This window comes from Rousettus aegyptiacus, unplaced genomic scaffold (assembly GCF_014176215.1).
Source record: "Rousettus aegyptiacus isolate mRouAeg1 unplaced genomic scaffold, mRouAeg1.p scaffold_m13_p_10, whole genome shotgun sequence".
Taxonomy (NCBI): Eukaryota; Metazoa; Chordata; class Mammalia; order Chiroptera; family Pteropodidae; genus Rousettus; species Rousettus aegyptiacus.
Genome location: NW_023416285.1, coordinates 70,061,457 through 70,076,833, shown reverse-complemented (window position 1 = coordinate 70,076,833; position 15,377 = coordinate 70,061,457). Strand labels below are relative to the sequence as shown.

General features: G+C 31.2%; 1 protein-coding gene across 1 annotated transcript in view; it reads right to left on the bottom strand.

The window, feature by feature from the left end:
• The window catches only part of KCTD8 (potassium channel tetramerization domain containing 8), a 209,984-nt gene that overhangs the window by 126,293 nt on the left and 68,314 nt on the right, over positions 1–15,377 (bottom strand). The gene's annotated exons all lie outside the window — the stretch shown is intronic.

Here is a 15,377-nt window from a genome sequence, read left to right as displayed (position 1 = left end):
GCAAGCTAACAACTTCGTGAGAGTATTTAGTGATGTTCTAGGGATATCTTTTTATGTATGTCGGTTCCACAAATAATAGACTTTGGCAAAATGAACATAAAACTTTAATTGTTTAGAAAAAAATTGATAGTCACTAATCTATAAAATGTCATCAATGTAAAATGACACCACAATGAATCAGAAAAACAATGTCATCCTTTCCATCATTTATTTAACAAATATTGATTTTGTGCCCTAATTCAGTTAAAGTCCTTGAAAGAATTATCCATAACTACTCTCTTCCTCATCTCTCTTCCTATCCTCCTATCCACTGTAATAGACTTCTATTCCCATTACGTGACTACAACCATTTTCACATTCTTCAATGAACTCCATCTTGTCTACCTGGAACACCTTTAGGGTAAATTCTGATTCGCTCAGTATCTCAATTTCATTTAGCTCTCTCTCCAAAAATAACTCCTTGGCTTTCTTGAACCTCAATCTAAAAAATATGAAAAATAAAAAAAAAATCCCTCATTTTTTCTATTTCTTACTGTGCTTTCTCTTCACATACTTATACTTATCTGACATAATTTACAACTCTTTAAATTGTTTGATTTATTTTTTGTCTTCTTCTGGGAATACAAGTTTTTAAGAACATAGACTTATCTCATTCACTGTTTTATCCTTAAGCACTTAGAACAGTTCCTGGCTGTCAGTAAATAACTGTGGTCTGCATGAATAAATGATGTCCTCAGGATAACATTATGAGTTAGTTCAATTTTAGTTATTTAAAAAAATGGTTTTCATACATTAAAAGTACCCAAACAAACTCACTTAAAACCAAGTTAGATTTCCATATCATTTCTTTCTATGTTGCAGAACAAAAAATATATATATTGCCATAAAATTACCTTTGTCATTGATTTTTACATTTTGTGCTCATGGACCACAAGTTCCAAGGAGGTCCAAGGATCTCAGCAGAAATTCTAGATCTCTGTCTCTGTCTTCCGAAATTAGTAAAACATGGAGGCTCACACTCTCTTTCATCTGCTTTTTTTTTTTAATTTTATAATAAACACTGAAGTCCTATACAATATCTCTTTTAGATAGAGTGGTATAAAAAAATCGAATGATGTTACAATACAGGAAAGATCATTAATGGAAAATATCAATATGCTATAATAGAGCAAAGAGATAAGATCTTTAATTTCTCATCAATAATTTATAGTTTTCATTGTTCAGATTTTGCATATTTTTTGTTATGCACATACCCAAGTATTTCATGTGTCTCTATTTTATATAAATAGCATCTTTTTCTGTATACTGACTTTTATTAGACTTACTGCAATTATAAATAATTTAAGCTTTAAAATCTTCTCGCTTCTTATTTTCTATCTGCTTCATTTATTATTTCTTTTATTTTTATTGATTAATTGACAATTATTCCATTTTATCTCTATTATTTGTCTATTAACAGCATCTATTCAGGGTATTTTTATAGTTGCTGTATGATTTATAATATGCATATGCATCATTTACTTATCATAATCTACTTTTAATTATATTACTTTATATAGAATGTAAGAATCTGACAAGAGGATGTTTCAATTTTACCCATCTGTTCACTTTGCTGTTATCACCACACCTTTGACTACTATGTGTATTACATACCACACAATACATTGTTATTATTTTGCTTTAAATAATTACCCTTTAAAGGAATTAAAAAATGAAAAAATCAACCATTACATATACCCACATAGTTATCAATGTCAGCATTCTTCATTCCTTTGTTTAGGTTCACATTTCTTTGCAGTAATATTTTCTTTCAGCCTGGACTTTCCTGAGTTTCATGTTTTTGTTTCCTTTTTAATATATCTTTATTTCACCTTCATTTTGAAGAAAATTTTAACTATAGAAATTTAGCTTTTTTCTTCAGCATTCTTAAAAAATACATTGTGCTGTCTTTTATCTTGAATTATTTATGATAGAATGTCTGTAATAATTCTGATTCCCCCTCACCAAATACAACATATATTCTTTCTCTTGCTCCTTTAATGACTTTCTCTTTAACTCTAGTTCTCAGCAGTAACCTTATGATGTGCCTTGTTTTGAATTTCTTTATTTTTATCCTCTTTTGGGTTCTCTGAGTCTTTTTTGGAGCCATTGGTTATAATTTTGAACAAATTTGGAAAAATCTGGTTATGACTTTTTCAAAAAATTTTCTGCTCCTCCCCTTCTTAGACCACATGATATATATATATCTTTTGTGCTTCAATTTGGATAGTTTATATTTCTCTGTCTTCAAATTTACTGCTTATTTTTCTGCATTCTGCATTCTGCATTCTGTAAGCTGCTATTAATCCAATCCATTGAATTTTCTTCTAAGATCTTTTATACAACAGCTTTAAACGTTCCAGTTAATTCTCTTTCCTATTGTTATGTTTATGTTTTTAAGTAAATTCTGATCATGTTTATAACAAGTGATTTATTTTCTGCTATTTTCAACATATCTATAATTTCTATAATCTATAATTTCTAGGTTCTACTATCAGATTTTCTCCTAAAGAGATTAGGATTAGATATTTATTTGCACATCTAGTACATTTTGTTCATTTCTGGACATTGTGAATGTTATGTTATTGCACTTCATTAACTTTTCTAAAAAGTGTTTTAGACTTTTCTTATAACAGGCCGTTATATGCAGGCCAGCTTGATCCTTTTGAGGCTTATTTTAGGGTTTTTTTTTTTCTTATCAGGTCTTTTATGAATGTCTCAGGTGTTCAAATGTTCCTTCCTACTGTAGCCTGTTGGAACTCAAACATCTCGCTTTGTGTGGTCTTTGAAAATTAATCATATTATAGCTTCCTACTCATTCCCTACCAACCTCATGGAATTTTTCTCTACAACTGCCTGGCTTAGTATTCAACAACAGACTCAATGGCCACTATTTAGAGAACTCTGGAACTCTTTTTCTCCATAGCTCCCTCTTAACTTGCAAATGTCAGCAATCTGGGCCTTCCCAGTTTAGAAACTGGAATCTGTCTTAGCTTTTCCACCTTGCATTATGGTTAGAAAAATGTTTTTAAAGAAAAATCCAAGGTGGTCATAGAACAATCCTCATCTTTTCTCTTCCCTCTGTGATTATAGTCTTTAATTTCTCCTTGCTCAATGTTTAAAACCAGTTGTTTAACTTCTTTTATCCAGTGTTCTATTTGTTTACTGAGACACAGCTACTCCAATCCCAGTTATACTATCACGGTTAGAAAATTTGCTTTGGATTATTCTAAGCATTTTTATTGGATACCCTGAAATAAACATTACCAAAAAAATCTAGTAGATACTCAATTGAAACAGAAGATAATTGTTGTCTAATATCCATCCATAACTCCACCTTTCCCAGTTGTACTATCACTAACCTAATTCTTATTTGTTTAGATTTTTTTTTTTTTTGCAGTACCATACAAGTCTCTCTTCCTCCAATCTCATTTTCTTAAACAAGCTAACCATATTAATTTTCTAAGATAAAATATTAATCAGATCTTCTTCCAGGTTTAATACATATTTACTACAGAAAATTTGAAAAAATAAATACACAAAGAAGAGAAAGTGGAAAAAATGAATAAAACAACTGCATAGATAAGTCTCTGAACATTCGACACATTCTTCCAGTTTTTTTAAACACATATACATAATCATTGAATAACATAGTATCAGCTTTATATACACACACACACACACACACACACACACAGAGAGAGAGAGCGAGCGCAAGGGAGCGCGCGCGCGCGCGCGAGAGAGAGAGAGAGAGAGAGAGAGAGAGAGAGAGAGAGAGACAGGGGGAGAGAGAGAGAGAGAGAGAGAGAGAGAGAGAGAGAGCGCGCGCGCGCGCAATTTAGAGAATTTGCTACCTATATTTTCTTCTAGTTTTATGAGTTTGGGTCTTACATTTAAGTATTTAATCCATTTTGAGTTTGTTTATATGTTGTGTAAGAAGGTAGTCTAATTTCTTTTTTTACATGTATGTGTCCAGTTTTCCCACCACAATTTATTGAATAGACTATCTTTACCCCATTGTATATTCTTGCCACCTCTGCCATAGATTAATTGACATATAATCATGGGTTTATTTCTGGGCTCTCTATTCTGTTCCATTGATCTATGTGTCTGTTTTTATGCCAGTACCATGCTATTTTGATAGCCTTGTAGTACAGTTTGATATTAGGTAGTGAGATACCTCGAACTTTGTTCTTTCTCAAGATTGCCATGCCTATTTAGGGTCTTTTCTGGCTCCATATAAATTTTAGAATTGTTTGTTCAAGTTCTACGAAAAATTCCTTTGGTATTTTGATAGAGATTTCATTAAATCTGTACATTGCTTTGGGTAGTATGGACATTTTAACAATGTTAATTTTTTGTATTTATGAGCACAGTATGTCCTTCTATTTATTTATATCTTTTCCAATTTTTCTTCAATGTCTTATAATTTTCTGAGTACAAGTCTTTTACATTTCATCAAATTTGTTCCTAGGTATATTTTTGGTGCAATTGTAAAAGGAATTGTTTTATTTTTCTTTCTGATAATTTGTTATTAGTGTATAAAAGTTTCAACCAATTTCTGAATATTAATTTTGTTTCCTGCTACTTTACTAAATTTATTCACCAGTTCTAATAATTTTTGGTGGAATCTTTAAGGTTCTCTACATACAGAATCATGTCATCTGCAAATAATGACTGTTTTACTTATTCCTTTCCAGTTTGGATGTCTTAATTTTTTTCTTATCTGACTGCTGTGGCTAGGACTTCCAATACTATGTTGAACAGAAGTGGTGAAAGTAGATATACTTGTTTTTTTTCTTACCCTAAGGAAAATGTTTTTAGCCTTTCATTGTTGAGTATGATGTTAGCTGTGGGTTTGTAATCTATAGATTTTACCATGTTGAGATTTCCCCTCTATTCCTACTTTGCTGAGAGTTTTTATCATAAATAAATGCTGAATTTTATAAACACTTTCTGCTTCTATTAATATGATCATAAGATTTTTATCTTTCATTTTGTTTATGTTGTACATCATGTCAATTGATTTGTATGGATATTAAACCCACCTTGCATCCCAGAATAACTCTTACTTGATCATGGTGTATCTTCTGAATGCATTGCTGAATTTAGTTTGCTAATATTTCATTGAGGGTTTTTGCATCGATATTAATCAGGGATATTGACCTATAATTTTCTTTTTTTGTAATGTTTCTGTCTGGCTTTGGATTCAGGGTAATGGTAGCTTTGTAAAATGAGTTTTGGAGCCTGTCATCCTACTGAAATTTTTGCAATACTTTGAGAAGGATAAGTCTTAACTCTTCTTTGGATATTTGATAAAATTCACCTGTTAAGCCAGGACTTTTGTTTGTGGGAGTTTTTTGATTACTGATTGAATTTTGTTAGTAGTGTTTGGTGGGCTCATATTTTCTGTTTCCTCTTGATTCAGTCTTGGAAGATTATAATTCTAAATTAAATAAAATGTCTAAAATTGGACTGGCAGTTTTACCACTTCCTATCCCCAACATAATAACATTTCTAGTTAGCTTGATCCTATTCTTTCACGCTTACTTTTCATACCAATAAAACTGGATGAATTTTCCTTAAATATGATGAACGGTGCCATTTGCAAACCTTGGCTCTATCCACCCCAAGCAGTCTCTTCTTCCAAAGCCTTGCCTTCCCCACTTGTCAAAGTCTATCTCGAAAACCATATTTTTCATGAAGCCAAAAGAAGATGTAACCTTCTTATGAGTCATTATAATACATTCTAGTTTTATTAACTTATTAACATGTACCACTTATTTTTCTAAGTGTTAGGGCATAATTTTTTTTTTTTTGAGCTTAATAAAGTCCTACTGGGTAAGTACTATTATTAGTCCTGTCTTACAAATTGGAAAACCAAGGCACAAGGATGACAAATAAGTTGTCTGATGTTATACTATTTGTAAGCACTACTTGTATGCTATGTTGCTTTACTTAGCATATCCTTACAGTAGCATAGATATAAACTCCATGAGGGCAAGAGCTTTGCAAAACATTTAGCAAAGACCTTGCATAGAGCAGGTATTATGCAGTAAGTATTTACTCCTGATCTGGAATACAATGAGAATCAAAAAATAATAACCATTAAATGATATTCTTTTTAAAAGTTTATATAATTGTGGGAAAATGAATAAAATCATAAGAATTAGGATGTAGTTAGTAAGTAATACAATAGTTTTATTCATCTCAACACTTTATTTTGCATATCCTTTTCACTAAAACTAGAAACTGAAAATGTCATGACAAATTGAGTCAATTAAGAAAAATTCAATAACTGATAGTTATGATGGAAATACTGCTTGAAGATAAAGCTTGTCCCTTTAGTCTATAAAACTATCATTAAAAAATAATATTGTTGAGAAAATTGTTGAAACATATATGTTGTCCTCTGTTTTTTAAGTCAGAGAACTCTAAAATATAATTTAGCCTTTCTCTTAATAACATAGCCATTAAAAATATTGATTGCTAACCCATGCAGTTATAAGGTCATGCCAGTAGGAGTTGGAGAGATCATTGAAGACATTTGCTTTATTGCTAGGCATTGCTTCTTGTGTCTTAGTCCTTATTAGTAACAATGATACAGTGTTTCAGCTTTCAGTAACTCTAATTCATGCTGTTAATATTTTGTGATATCGAATTTATTAATTAACTTTACACATAATTTAAAAAATATTCTTTGCCATTATGAGTAGTCCTAATCATATTATAAACTTAAATGGACCTTGCAGAATGTTTCCATTAAGAAATTGTTTTCATGTATTTCTTAGTGAATTTGTTTTGTCTGTCAGAGTGGTCAAAATTTGACTTCTACAAATAAAGTGTTTACATAACTAGAAAAAATTATTGTCCAATGTCTTATCAAAAATTATTTGGTCTGCATATTAAGGGCATGGACATGATCAATTGAGAAATTCAGATTAGCATTATTCTCCATTTGATAATGTCAGTCTCCAACTATGAATGTGACTTATTCATCTTTGTATTCCATAGGACACAGCGTAGCTACTTGAACATTCAATAAATGAGCAAAGCTACTGAAAGATTTAAATATTATTACTGAAAATTCACAAAAGTATAGAAAATAATATAATTATAGCAAAAGTTAAAGAAATATAAAATCTGAGTATTATCACCAATAATATTTTTCAAAATTGTCAGTAGGCTTGGAATATAATTATACAAACAAATGAACACAAACACTTAACTCTAAACATATAAATAACTATACAGCATTTTATTCCATATTGGCTATGACCTTCATGCTTGAGTAGTATATATATTTCTAACCTCCTCTGAATCTTTCATAATTTTCAGATTTTGACTATAGCTTAAGAATATTTAACTTTGCATCAAAAGTCCTCTTTATTGACTCTCGCTCAATGTTAATCTTTTACCTCCTTACCTAAAATTTACTATTATCTTAAGGATCCCAAGAAGTTTGCTAAGTTAATAATAACAGATGTAGTCTCTTTCCTAACATTTATTTGCTTCATTTCTTTTTCTATGGCAAAATAAAGAGAAAACTAAGCATTTTTAGTGGACAATTATAAAAGAGTGATTGTTCTTATTATAGATTCCTTAATTCATTTTCAAATCCCTGTTTTCTCTACTTTCTATCAGGTGCCCAGATCCTGGACAAAGTAGTATCAAACAAAAAGAGTAGTGTACTGGAATTTATGAGATGCATGTTTGATTTCTGTCTTAGCTACCTGTGGTTTGTATAACTTGGAATAAGAGGCTTCATCTGTATAAAGACATTAATGATCATGATTGCTATGACATAAAATTGTCATAAGACTCAATAATTCCCCATGTGAAAACTCTAAACAGTATAAAATGTTGATCATTTTTTGCATTTGTATAAAACTTGTATAAAATGTATAGTTAATAGAAAAGACTTCTTTATAAGATCTCATGCCATTTTTCTCAACACTAAATTTAAAGGTAATTATTACAAAAAAAGATACTCAGAACAAATGTATAAAAATAGTTAACATTTACATTATATAAATTAACTTATATCTCTTGCTCTACCACACCATTCTCTCCCCTTTTTAAAGATGAGGAAACTGAGAAACAAAAAGGTTAAATAATTTGACAAATGTAACACTAGTAAATTGCTGTAACTCAGGCAACCTGACTTCAGAGACTGCTCTGGACTCAGCCCTTGTCCTTTCTTCTTCAGTCCACCCTTTCCCCTTTCACCCCTCTCCTTCATCATTACCAGCACAAATGAATGAATGAATGAATGAACATAGGATTCCTCTTCTCTTGATTAAGATAAATCCAAGGCATACATAATTCCATAAAATGACTTATTGGCCCTCAATACAAAAGACCAAAGAGCTGAGGTGTGTTACAAAAATATTGCAGACTATTTAATGGCAGAGGATTGTCCTCTTAAAAAAAAAAAAATTCCTCAACAAAAGAGAACAAGAATATTAAGTTAAAGTCCATAAGAAAATCTGCTCATAGGAATCATCAGAATTGGGCACATCCTTTAGAGAATTAAAGTGAGAGCACTACATGTAATGGTCACCATTCTGTAATTTACCTAAAATCGAAGGGGAAAATAATAATCAACTTTCATATATACTTTGAATTAGATATTTTATTTTGTACAATGTACCTTCTGCTTGAATAAATGCAATCTTCTAGTATCATTTAAAAGAAGGAAATATGAAAGTTAAGGAATAATTATACCAGGCATAATAGTCAAGATCCTTTCTAAACATAGATATTCTTTAATTAGATGTTCTAGATTTCATCCATTCCTTTTTTTTTTTTTTTTTCTTCACAGTATAGTAAAAGAAGAAAAAAATATGAGGGGAAATAAATACTGCCAGAAATATTTTCTTATGGTAACCTTGAATGCTATTAAAGTACCTAAATATAGATAATGAAACAGATGGAAATTCTACCAAATCCATACAGGAAGGACTTCACAAGATCAAAGTTGGGTTTATTTTTTGCTCCCTCTCTTGAAGTTACAGTCTTCTTGGAATTTAATATGAAAATAAACACATTGCTTGAAATGTTAAAGTAAGATCAGTGTTTAATTAGCAGTTCAAAAATTATTTAAATCAAGGCCATTACAGTACAAAGAATATGCAGCAGAAAAACAAGAAGTAGTAAAAAGTATACTGATTTAGGAGCTAAAGTACTGAGTTATTGTCCCATAACTGCTACTACGTGACATTTGCCATCACTTTCCTCTATGAATCTCTTTTTTTTTTTCATTGTGAAAATAAAGTGATAATTTCAGATGATCTCTAAAGTGCCATGATGTACTAGGTTAACATATTTTTGAGTTACTTCTTAATATCAGAAATACAGTGACCTCTGTTCCTCCAAAGGATATAACATTTTGATTCAACATATTTTTGATGTTTCAGAAAGAGGTAAGGAGGACTTGCAAAACCAAAACCTCCATGGCATATAACCTGTGAATTTTATCACAAAGAGCTTCTCATTTCTGAAGTACACAATTTGTTTTCTGAGTGCTTGATCTACTGATTCGTTTTGCTTTTAAGTTACTACACAACTTTCTTAGCTCTACATTTTACATAAAAGGAAGAACCACTTACATCTCTATTATATTCTCCATAGAATGCAATAGAGTGCTGGAAACAAAGAAATACTCCAATATAATTCTTAAGTAAACCTGTGGTTTACAGAACACATTCAAAAGGCAGACTGCAGAGGGTTGATCCTTAACTCACCACCTACAGGCAGAGTGGCCTGTGGTAAATTTCTTAATCTCTCTGTGCTTCAATGTCCTTACTTACCTAGTGAGGATAACCTACTTTATCTGATAGTTTTGAAGATTAAATAGATTAATGTGCATAAAGATCTGAGAAAATTGCCTGCCACACAGTAAGCACCCCATAATGTATTAGCAATTATTATTATATTCCACTTGTTTCTATTTGAATATTCAATTCAAAAAAGAAATTGTATCAATAGGAGAACTATAGAATAACAGTTTTTATTTTGGGACAGAAAAAGCTGCCTGAAACATGACAGAAAACCATAACTATAAAAGATCAATTGATTAAATATAGAATAAAATGATCTGTAAAAAAATACCTCCATAAATAAAGTTAAAGAACAAATACCATACTAGAATAAGATATTTGCATCATGCATGATAGACAAAGCATAACAACCTCTAATTTTAAAAGGGTTCCAATAAGTCAATAATAAAAAGATAAATAGCCCACATTAAAATGAAAAAGGCTATATTCACAGGAAAAGATACTCAAATGGTCCCAAATTAAAACCTCCTTAGCAAAAATGAATGAATTAATGAATCAATGAATGAATAAATAAAAATTAAAACACATTTTCATTTTTTTAGTAACAATTTGCCCAAATAAAAAGATTGTGACTATTATTCAGTGTTGGAGAGAATGTGAGAAAACTTATATCCAAAACTACATGCCTGGTGTGAGTGGAAATCACCATGTCATTAGTGAATGATTAGGCTTTATATGTCAAAAACTGAAGTCACATACTTTGAACTTAGTAATTCCAGTGTAAGAGCTCTATTATAGAAATATTAATATATGCTTGCAAAGAAGTTTTTTTGCAACATTATTTGTTATAAATAATCTAAAGATCTATATACTCATTAAAAAGGAAATAGATAAATTAGTTTTTTTAACAACCCAAGCTATGGAATAATAAGCAGCTATTATTTTAAACAATAAATCTATTAATACAAATATACATTACAGTTTAAAAACATATTGTTGTTGAATAGTTATATATTATGATCATTTTCTTATAAATTTCACAACTCAGAGGAAAATATTAAGAAATGTATTTCAAGTTCCAGTCAAGAAAGCAGAATAGCTAAACATTGTGCTTGCATCCTCTCACAACCACATTAAAAATTACAACTAACCTACAGAGCAATCATCGGTGAGAATCACTTGAAGTGTAGCTAATTAGAAGTCCTATAACTAAGGCTATATAGAAGAAGCCACGTGAAGACCAGTAATAGGCGTGGAGATGCAAGGGACTGATACCACACACATGCATGGCAGTTGAGAATCAGGAGAAATATCTCTGCTTCAGAAGTCCCCACAGAGTAGCAGAGGAGCAAGGGGTCTCAGACCCACACCAGCCTGCTCAACCCAGAACACCAGTGCCAAGAAGAGAAGTCCTCACAACTTCTGGCTATGAAAACCAACAGAGACTGTGGCTGAGTGAGACAAGAAGACAAAAAGGAAAAAGAATCCAAACATATGAGATATTTTTAAAGGCCTCTGGGACAACAACAGGAGTGCTAATATTCACATCATAGGGATACCAGAAGGAGAAGAGAGAGAGCAAGGAATTTAAAACAAATTTGAAGAAATAATAATAGAAAACTTCTGTAACCTGGGGAAGGAAATAGACAAACCCAGGAAGTGCAGAGAGTCCTAAACACAATGAACCCAAAGAGGCCCATACCAAGAAACATCAAATGCCAAAGATTAAAGAAAAAGAGCGACTCTTAAAGATAGCAAGAGAAAAGCAGTTAGTTACTTATAAAAGAGCTCCCCTAGGACTGTCAGCTAATTTCTCAAAAGAAACTTTGCAGACCAGAGGGACTGGCACAAATTATTCAAAGTGATGAAGAGCTAGAACCTACAAGCAAGATTACTCTACCCATCAAAGCTATCATTTAGGATCACAGGACAGATAAAGAGTTTCCCAGACAAGAAAAAGCTAAAGAAGTCCATCACTACCAAAGCAGTATAACAAGAAATGTTAAAGGGGGATTTTTAAGAAGATAAAAAATAATAAAATAGCAATAATGTATCTACGTATCTATCAATAATTACTTTAAATGTAAATGGATTAAACATTCCAATCAAAAAACATAGGGTGGCTGAATAAAAAGAATGCAATATCCTTACGTATGCTGTCTATAGATACTTCAGATAAAAAGACACATAGACACTGAAAGTAAAGGGATAGAAAAATAAAAATGGAAACAAAAATCTTGGGTAGCAATACTAATACCAGACAAAACAGACTTTAAAACAAAAGCTATAACAAGATACAAAGAAGGACCATGTAATCCCACTTCTACGTATTTCTATGAAGAAACCCAAACACTGCTTAAAGGGACACATGCATCTATATGTTCACTGCAGCATTATTTATAATAGCCAAGATATGGAGGCAACTTGGTGTTCATTAATGGATGAATGGATAAAAAAGAGGGGGTACATATATACAATGAAATATTACTCGTTCAAAAAATGAATGAAACATTGGCATCTGCAACAACATGGATGGGCCTAGTGGGTACTGGGCTGAGTGGAGTAAGTCAGAGAAAGACAAATGTCATATGAATTCATTTTTATGTGGAATCAAATCAAGAGGATAAACAAACAGAAAGAAGCTCATAGATACAAAAACCATTTTGTTGACTGCTAGATGGGGGTGGTTAGTAGGGTGTGTGAAGGGGAAGAGGATTAACAGGTACATATTGGTAGTTACAAAATAGGGGGATATAGACTAGCATGGGGAATATAGTCAGTAGTATTGTAATTGTGTATGGTGTCAGATGGGTACTATATTTATCGTGGTGATCACTTTGTAAGTTATATAAATGTCTAATCATGGTTTTGTACACCTGAAACTAATACACTATTGTATGTCAACTATAATTGCAAATATATATATATATATATAAATATTTTGAAAAAAGAAATTCTTTACCTGAAAAAAATGTATCTCGATGACACAATCATGGGCTTAAGTTATTTTTTTCTATATTCTATTGCTCTGTTAAGTCTTCTCAATAAAAACACTTGCTATTAACTCTCATGGGAACTGGATTATATGCATGTGACCTTGAAAGGACACTTCCATTCATTAAGAAGGTGATTGAATACTGACATAGGCACTTTAAAATCTTTTAATGCAGTGATTTTATAAATTAATGTTTTCTTTGGCTTTTATCAAAAGAAGGGTTATAATTACCAGTTTTATTATTTAAAACTTGTACAATATAGAGACATAACATTTTAATGACAAAATGATGTTCCTTTCTATTGAATCACTGTCCAAAACAAAAATGGTATATCTGTATACGTACTCTACTTACAGGGATTCATACTGAGGTTTCATGTAAAAATTCAGCAATAACTGAAACATAACTCAGAATGTCAAGCCAATCTATTCAGTTCTGTCCTAAATTGAAAGTCAAATTGCACAAATGTCCTACAAACGCCACTATAAGAGCATATTAAGCAATTCCATTTTCTCTTTTAAGATATCTCATCTATACTTAAAACATTTATCTTAACTGAAAATACATGGCATATAAGAAAGAAAGAAAAAAAACATTTAATGAGGTCATGATAGTATGTTCAACTACCTGCAGTGTTGTCATGTGAGGAAAAAGTAGACAGACACACATTCTCTTGCTCTAGAAGGCTAAACTTAGACAAAAATATGGAACAAGCAGCGAGGAAGAATTACTTTAGCAGTATAAGACATTTCTAAACTTTCATGCCTTATTTTATACAATACCACCATCATGAAATTTAAAAAAATAAAAGTATTATTTTTAAAATGAAAAAAAAAATCACTTCATTAAAAAAAAAGTACATAGAGTAGTGGAATCTTAAAAATGGATAAGAAAAGTGACTTTAGAATTGTCCAGTAATGGAGAAGCCTGTCTCAAAGAGTACCATTCTTCATTCTCCAATGGATACTAGGCAATTACGGTCCAGAGATACATAGGCCAAGTTCCTTCTTCAGGTAGAGATTGAACTAAAATATTTCTGAGGTCTCTTGCAGTACAATAGACTACCATGGCATTCTCACATTTAGTCCTGCCATATCTAAACATTACTCTATATGTAATTAATCTCCACAAACCTAATACATCTGGAAACAACTGCATAGCAAGTTACTCATTTTGTAACACAGTTGAAGATGAAGACATCTCTGGGACTGTGGGACTGGAAAGAGGGTTAAATACCAACTCTAAATGAATTCCATTGCTCTATCAAAACAAAACCAAAAACGTTATACAACTTACTTTAACTCTTGGAGGAATTATACGGTAGAATTTTTTTTTTATTTCACTTAATAATATAAGTATTTATAGAAAAAATTCTACAATTATGTGCTGCAGAGTGAATAGATACACATAAATGAAGAATACTATATTATTTCAGCAAGGTTAAAAGGATAGTCGATGATTACATTGAGGATACAGAAGATACATACACACAGAAACATATACACACTTCTCAGGAGCAAAAAATATTCACTCTTGTGACACAAGGGACTGGAAATGTTCCAGTAAAATTTTTTTCAGTAGGTAGAAGTTAACAGCAACCCAACATGTACATGCTATTATCTTATTTTAATAAAATATTTTATTCTAAAAAGGAATGTATGGACCATATAAATTATAAATGTAATATAATAAATCCAGATTATTTCATATATACCATCCAAATTCTTGAAGAAACTACAAAATATTTACTTTCTGTATACATGGCCTCAAAGGAAAGATAAAATAAACTATTAAAAGCTTTGTTCTCCATTATGCTTTGCACACTAACTGCATGTAGCTCACTTTCTTTAAATGCTATCCAGAATTATAGTTAACTTTCATGGACAATTTCATAAAATTCTTAAAGAAAACTTAGATGTAGTCAAAGAAAAATAAAATTGAAGCTGTCGGAAGGAAAATAACATCAATACTAATGAATGATTTTAATTATCCTCACATTTGTTGGGAGTCTGAAGAGGTAGAACCATGAACAAGTATATTCCTTATTAAATGAATTGAGTGTTCTTTTTCAAATAGCCAAGAGTATCAAGAAAATAGAACAGAATTGCTGGGTTATATGGTAGATCTATTTTTAATTTTTTGAGGAACCTCCCTAATGTTTAGTGGAGTGGTTGCATCAATTTGTAATCCCACCAACAGAGCACAAGGGTTCTCTTTTCTTCACGTCCTCGCCAACACTTGTTATTGTTGATTTATTGATGATAATCATTCTAACAGGTGTGAAATGATACATCATTGTGGTTTTAATTTGCATTTCTCTTATGATTAGAGATGTTGAGCATTTGTTCATACGTCTATTGGCCAGCTCTATGTGCCTTTGGAGAAATGTCTATTTATCTGAAAAATTCAATAACACTAATTCAAAAATATATATGTGCTCCTATGTTCACTGCAGTGCTATTTACAATAGCCAAGGTATGGAAGCAACCTTAGTGCCCATCAATAGACAACTGAATAAAGATGAGATACATATTCAAAACTATTACTTGACCATAAAAAG